This window comes from Athene noctua, chromosome 18, assembly GCF_965140245.1.
Source record: "Athene noctua chromosome 18, bAthNoc1.hap1.1, whole genome shotgun sequence".
Taxonomy (NCBI): Eukaryota; Metazoa; Chordata; class Aves; order Strigiformes; family Strigidae; genus Athene; species Athene noctua.
In genome coordinates this window covers 5,568,673-5,574,672 of record NC_134054.1, presented here as the reverse complement: position 1 = coordinate 5,574,672, position 6,000 = coordinate 5,568,673, and the positions used below count along the sequence as shown (strand labels likewise).

General features: G+C 52.2%; 2 long non-coding RNA genes and 1 other non-coding gene across 3 annotated transcripts; all 3 read left to right on the top strand.

The window, feature by feature from the left end:
- The first annotated feature begins 230 nt into the window (after nt 1–230).
- LOC141967832 (uncharacterized) lies at nt 231–4,010 on the top strand. Its single transcript, XR_012634765.1, has 3 exons — nt 231–304; nt 789–896; nt 3,739–4,010. It is a non-coding gene; the product is annotated as an uncharacterized LOC141967832 (long non-coding RNA).
- LOC141968109 (small Cajal body-specific RNA 16) lies at nt 975–1,154 on the top strand. The gene has a single exon (XR_012634809.1).
- Nucleotides 4,011–4,208: 198 nt separating the features above from the next.
- On the top strand, nt 4,209–5,059 carry LOC141968013 (uncharacterized). Its single transcript, XR_012634795.1, has 3 exons — nt 4,209–4,363; nt 4,580–4,685; nt 4,779–5,059. It is a non-coding gene; the product is annotated as an uncharacterized LOC141968013 (long non-coding RNA).
- The last annotated feature ends 941 nt before the right edge of the window (nt 5,060–6,000 follow it).

The following is a 6,000-nucleotide window of genomic DNA, read 5'->3' as shown; positions in this document are numbered from 1 at the left end:
GGCCTCTGCGCCACCGGCGGAGCCGGGAGCGCCGAGCGGTTCCACGAACTGCAGCGGCCAAGGCCCGGCGCCCCGGGCTGACACTCGCCACCCGGCTGCCCGCCCCCGCGGCCCGCAACGCCGCCCTCGGGCCTGGCTCCGGCACCGCCGGTTGCCATAGCGACGCCGGTCAGGCCGGCTCTGGGCGTCGCTGGCCCTTTAAGGCAGGGCTTGGAGGACTACGGGAGGCCGGAAGTGCTCTGCGAGGCGCTCTGGCTTTCGCTTCCTCTCCGTGATCTTCCGGCCGTGCGAGGCCTCGTGGCGGGTCCGGGGGGCTTGGGGGGAGCTGGGGTAGTGGGGGGCGCACTGCGGGCTGAGGGGCAGGGGCAGTGTGGGGGGGGTGTTGGGGACTGAGGGGCAGCGGGGCATGGGGTGCGGTGGGGCTGGGGGACGGTGTGGGAGGTGGGGGGCAATGGGGGGGGGGGGCTGGAGCGCTGCGGGGGCTGCAGGAGGGCCTGGGGGGCAGTGCAGGGGGGCCGGGGGGCAGGATATGGGTTTCGGGGGGCGGTAGGAGAGCTGAGGGGCTGTGCAGGGACAAACGCGGCTCATGGTTCCTCCGGGGGGGGTTGGAGCCGCACGGGTGGTGGGTGCGGGGCGGTGCAGGGCTGGAGGGGTGCTGGGGGGGAATTGAGTCGGGCCCGAGGGGGGCAGCGAGAGGGGGCTGCATGGCCAGGGCAGGCCGCGCTCACGGGGCGAGCGGTGGTGGCGGCCAGACCGGGACTGTTTGTTTTTCTTGTGAATTTTGCCAGAACTTCGTGCGTGGCAGCATTTCCTGCCGGGGCTGAGCCCCAGAGAAGCCCCAGCCCCGAATGGTGACCGCGGGTGGTACGTTGGCACTTGGTCCTTCCATTCGTGAGGTGAGCGAGAGTCGGGTGAGCCCCGTGGGTCCCTCCTGGGTGGGGGACACGAAGGGTCTGTGGGTGCTGCAGCAAGCGCAGGGCTGGGGAAGGGCTGCTGGGTGGTGGGGCCAGCGGGCCCGGCCTCGTACCAGCCAGCCTCACCCGCGCCCGAGATCAACTCCCAGGCGGGCTCCGTGCTGGGGTTCATCCTGTGCAGTAACAGGTGTGAGCATTCATGCAGCGTTTTGATGGTCATGTATGATACTGCATACAACAGGTTCCCCCCCAAGCCAAGGAAAAACGTTTTTTAGATTAGTTTCTTTAACGTATACTGAATCTTCTGAAAATCATCTAGCAGAATTAAACTGATACTGCCCTTCCTTTGCAGGCATGTTTTACAGACACGGAAAGCAGAAGTTAAGGTGTGTTGCACGTTATTTTTTTCACTTGACTTTTCATTGGTATTATCTGAATTCCAAAAGTTTGTTCCCCCCATGGTAGGGAGTACTGATAAGGTGGCTTCTTTACTTGAGCAAATTGTAAAGTTTTCTTGGAAGTTGTGTATTTTGTTCTCTTGTTACATCTGTGATTTCCTTTACTGTTTGGTTTTTCCTCCTACAGCTGGGGAGTTCAGCTGGGGTCACAGCTCAGGTGAGCATGTGCTCTCACAAGCACGGGAAGGGGCACAGGGAAGGCCTGTGCTGTGGTCCTGGCTTCTGACAAAAATTCTTTGTCAAAAAAAAAAATAGCTTTTCCTGCTCGTTGTTGGTGTCTGGGTGATCTGGCTCACCATGAGGTCACCCCAGATTGTTGCTCCTGTACAGCTGAGGAGCTGTCAGACGGTGGGAGAAAGAAGGTGCTCCTTAACCCAGCTTTGCCATCAGACTGTGTTTTGCATGTGGCTTTGACTGATCTGCGGTGATCAGTGAGCTCTATCAGTGCAGTTTAGGATAAAATGAATTAATATTTCCTTGGTGCTAAAATGGGAGGCCCTCCCTGTCCCCAGTCCCAGCAAAATGCTTCCTTTGCTCGCCGTGACCTGGCACTGGGATTTGTTGGGCCCATCTGTGAGCAAAAGCAAGCTGAGGAGACAAAAATAAGTAACCTTTTAGCGTGTTAATGACGTTATGGGAAAGCTAACTGAATCAGAGGTTGGGAGGGAGAGGAAGGACTATGTGGTTTGGGGGAGGGGAAAAAAGTTTTCTGCTCCTTTTTCACCTCAGCACAGTGGCTTTGTTTTGTGAGGGAGCTCCGTTGCGCTGTAGAGACCACAGTGGCTGTGCAGCGGCTGCCAGATGCTGTATTTCCAATCAGATCTTAAAACTGGGGGCACTGCACACCAGCAGCACTTGAGCTAGAAGGACACGATGTGTCTGTCTTGAGACCACTAATAACGCTGTTGCTGTGTCCAGTTTCAGTTTTAACCACATGTGTGAACTGTCCCTGATAATTTTAGTGGGGTGTTAATTTGGGAGCCTGATGGTTTAATAAGCTCACTGTTAATTCTTTGTGTTGCCCCTACTTGTTCATCAGGTGGTGTCTTTATTCCACTATACATCTCACCCAGCTGATTCTGCCAGGGTAACCACAACAGTATGAAGTATGTTTTTTGAAGAAACACTGTTCATACTGTGTCTCCTCAGCAGAAATGAAGCAGTGTCTGTAGCTCAGGACAAGCTCACTTTGCTGGCTCTAGTGTGCTCAGACCAGTCTAAGTTAACCTCTTAAGTTAACCACTGCGCTGGCAGGCTTTCTGTGGGCCACACATCTGACCTCTTGCTGTCAGCGGGAACCAGCATAAGCTCTGGGATGTCTGCTACAACCATTGTGGCAGAAGTGTGGTCACGTTCCTGTGCCTGGTGTGATCAGGCATGTGCTTGGGTTGATCTGGCAGCCTTGTTTTACGGTGACGCCGCAGGCTTGAGCCTAGCTTCTCCCCAGCTGGAAAGGAGATGGGGCCACAAGTGGTGACTGGCACTGGTGTGCTGTTGGAAGTTTTCAGGGTAGAAATGCTATTGGGAGGGATTTTAAGGAGAGCTGGAGGTGGGATGCTGCTTTTCTTAGATGCTTCAGTTGATGCTGATCCAGGGAAGATGGGTCTGTGGAGGACAGTGGTCTCTAGCTGGATTTCTGGCTAATGCCCTGACTGGGTAGTGGCTCCGAGCGAAGCTGCATTCTGCACACCAGATAAGAAGTCACACGCTTTGAATTTGCAACCAGTTCTCCCTTTTTGCTTTGTCTCCTGATGTTGAACTGACCTGGGCAGAGCTGTCTGACAGGCTGCAGTTAGAAGACATTTCACTTGTGTGCTGCTGCAGACTGACATCTTTGATCAGTTTATTATTTGCACAAGCATTTCCCTTTCACTAATGTCACTCTTCCCTGGGTTACAAATTGGTATTTTTGGCTACATGGGCTGTCAGAATAAAGCATGTGGAGCCCTAGATAGGGTGATTGCAAATATCCTGATCTTAGTTGCACCTGGAAAATGAGCTGTATTTATCCTTTAAATCCAAAATTTATAAATTTTGCTATATTTTAAAATATCGGGTTTTTTTAATAAAGGAGGGGAAGGTTGGATATAAATCAGAAAAGTATCTTCTAAGTGTGAATAATTTTAATTTTAAGAAGTTATTTGGAGGATTTTCCTGTCAGCTACCTTTTAAACAATAAAGCATTTTCTAATTTTAATTAATATGCAGCATAACCATTTGCAGGAGGGCCCTGGATCATGAGCTGTTTGTGACAGCGTTGTGGGGTCTGAGTGCCCAGTGCACATGCTGAGCAGTTCTGGCGCCTGTGCCCAGCTTTCCCTGCAGTGTGTTTGCTGTGGCTGAACGTCCTGGTCGTTTCTTTTCAGGTGGCTGGACCAGAAGATCGTTCTGCAGGATGGTGAGAGCGCTGCCCTTGCAGTTTGATTATATCTGTGTGGTCTCTTTAGGTTATAGCAAGTAGTTTTGCCTAATTAGATGGTAAACATTAATAAAATCCAGTTCTCAAAGTTTGTCTTTCTTCCTTCTTCATATTTAATGCTTGTGAGTGAACAAAGTGAGAGGATTTTTAACGTGCTGCAATTGTGTGTACAGGCAAGTAGACATAAAACTGCTCCTCCACTGACACTTGTGACTTGTGCCCGGGGCAGTCACATGGTGTGTAGTGCTCTAGATGCGCTTTGCAGATCTGTAGGGATAATTCAGTCTCGAAGGATTTGAGAGCAGCTCCTCAGTGTGCCAAGCTCCCATCTCCACTAGAGGGTGTGAAGCTCTGCAGAATGATTTGTTTTCACAGAAACTGGAAAACCAAGAGCCTTTCCTCCTTTAATCGGCTGTGCAGGCAGCGAGGCCGCGGCGGGATTACATTCCGTTGAGGATCCGGGCTCCGTGCGTTGGCGGCGGCCCACGTTGCCCATGTGTTATGTAACCATCAGCTGGGCTCCATGTGATGGTGCTCGGCCCTGGCCAGTGGAATGACTCGTAAGCAACAAGGTGTGTGTGTGCCCGGGGGAAGTGGCTCTGTTGTAGCTGTGGTATGGTTAGTGCCCACCTCCAGTGTGGGTACCTGGAAGAGGTTTAGAGGGTTAACTTGAATATGCCAAATTCCCTTTTCTTCCACATGGGTAGTAAAACGGACCCTTGCTAACAGCAAGTAGTAACTTTTCACTTGCATTGCAAAGAGCCTGGCTCCTAGATTTCCTTTCACAGGTAGAAGGAATTTTCACACAATCTGCAACACTCTCAAGCCAAACCTGAGGCCAGTGTGCTGCGAAACACTCGTGAAATGCCATGAACCTGAGCTGCTTGCTGGGAGGTGTGTGCAGAAGCTGCTCAGCTCGTGGCAGCCATGCTGGCTTCTTGGCCAAGTACAGGATATCTTACTAATTTTTGCTTCTATCATGTTAAGAATGAATTCCTGAGCAGAACTGAACCCGGTGATGCTGGCTTTGCTCTAGCACTCACAGCGCTTGCGGAGCACCCAAAGGAGAGATGGGATCTTCCAGAGTATGGGATTGCTGCTCCTTGAGATGCAGAGGAGCGTACAGTCCTTGCTGGCTACTGGTCCTGGCTGGGGTCTGTGGACCTTTGGGAGCTCGATCTTTACATCCGAGGGGAGCAGGATGGTGTCTGCTGGCTCCTGCTCCTACTGCAGCTGGGTGGGTGTCGGGGTAGGGCTGGCTGGAGAGCAAGGGGGAGGCAGCCAAAGTGGGGTGGTGCTGGCAGGGCTGAGGGGTGTGAGTGTTGAGGGTGGGGAGCTGAGGGGGTGCCTGTGGGAAGGGCAGTCCTGCCATGGCCTCTCTGCCTTCAGTTTCAAGTAAATTTTCCATCTTCTTGCCAAAATAATGTCAGTGTTCTCTTTGAAGGTTTTAATTCAGAATGAGTCAGCAAGGAGCTGGTCACTGCTTTTAAAAAAAAAAAAGGTGCTTTTCCCCAGCTTCTCCTGGGCAATGCTGTGTCTTGATACGGTCGTATGCATGCGAGTGCCAAGCATGGTCCCCAGCCTGTCCCGGCGCCTCTCCTGGGGTCTTGCTGTGAAAACAGTCCAGCGGCTGGAGCCATCAGCTGCACTGGAGGCAGAGCTACAGTAAAAGCCTCTTTGGGCTGACAGGTACAGGCAGGATGCAGCCTCTGCTGCCTCAGTGTGCTGAGGACTCTGCTTAACCAACATGCAAAGTGGATTAGAGATTGTAAACAGCCTTCACCTGAGGAAAGCACAACCGACCTGGGAGAAGTGGGTCAGTTGGATATTTGGGGCTGTGTAACTTGCAAATCATGCTTAAGGATCTTTCTTGTTTATCAACTTGAGTGACTCAAACTGCATTGTAAAAGTGGTTTCTGCCTGTCTGGAGCAGGGTGATACATCCCCTGTCCTTGCTCGCCTGCTGCGGAGCCTCCCAGGAACATGGGTGCACCCAGGTTTGCTTATCAGTTGCCCATTGGGTTTTCCTGGGACTTCAGGCTGCTGTAAGCCTCTTAAAACAGCAACGGAGAATTTATTGCCAAGACAAAGAGTAGGCAAACACCCTAGCCAGTCAGTGTTGGTATCACATGGATATGTTTTGGAGCTTGTGCTGTTTTACTAGTTTTGTCCACTAATTGGGCAAAATTAATCCCCACTGTAGTTAGCT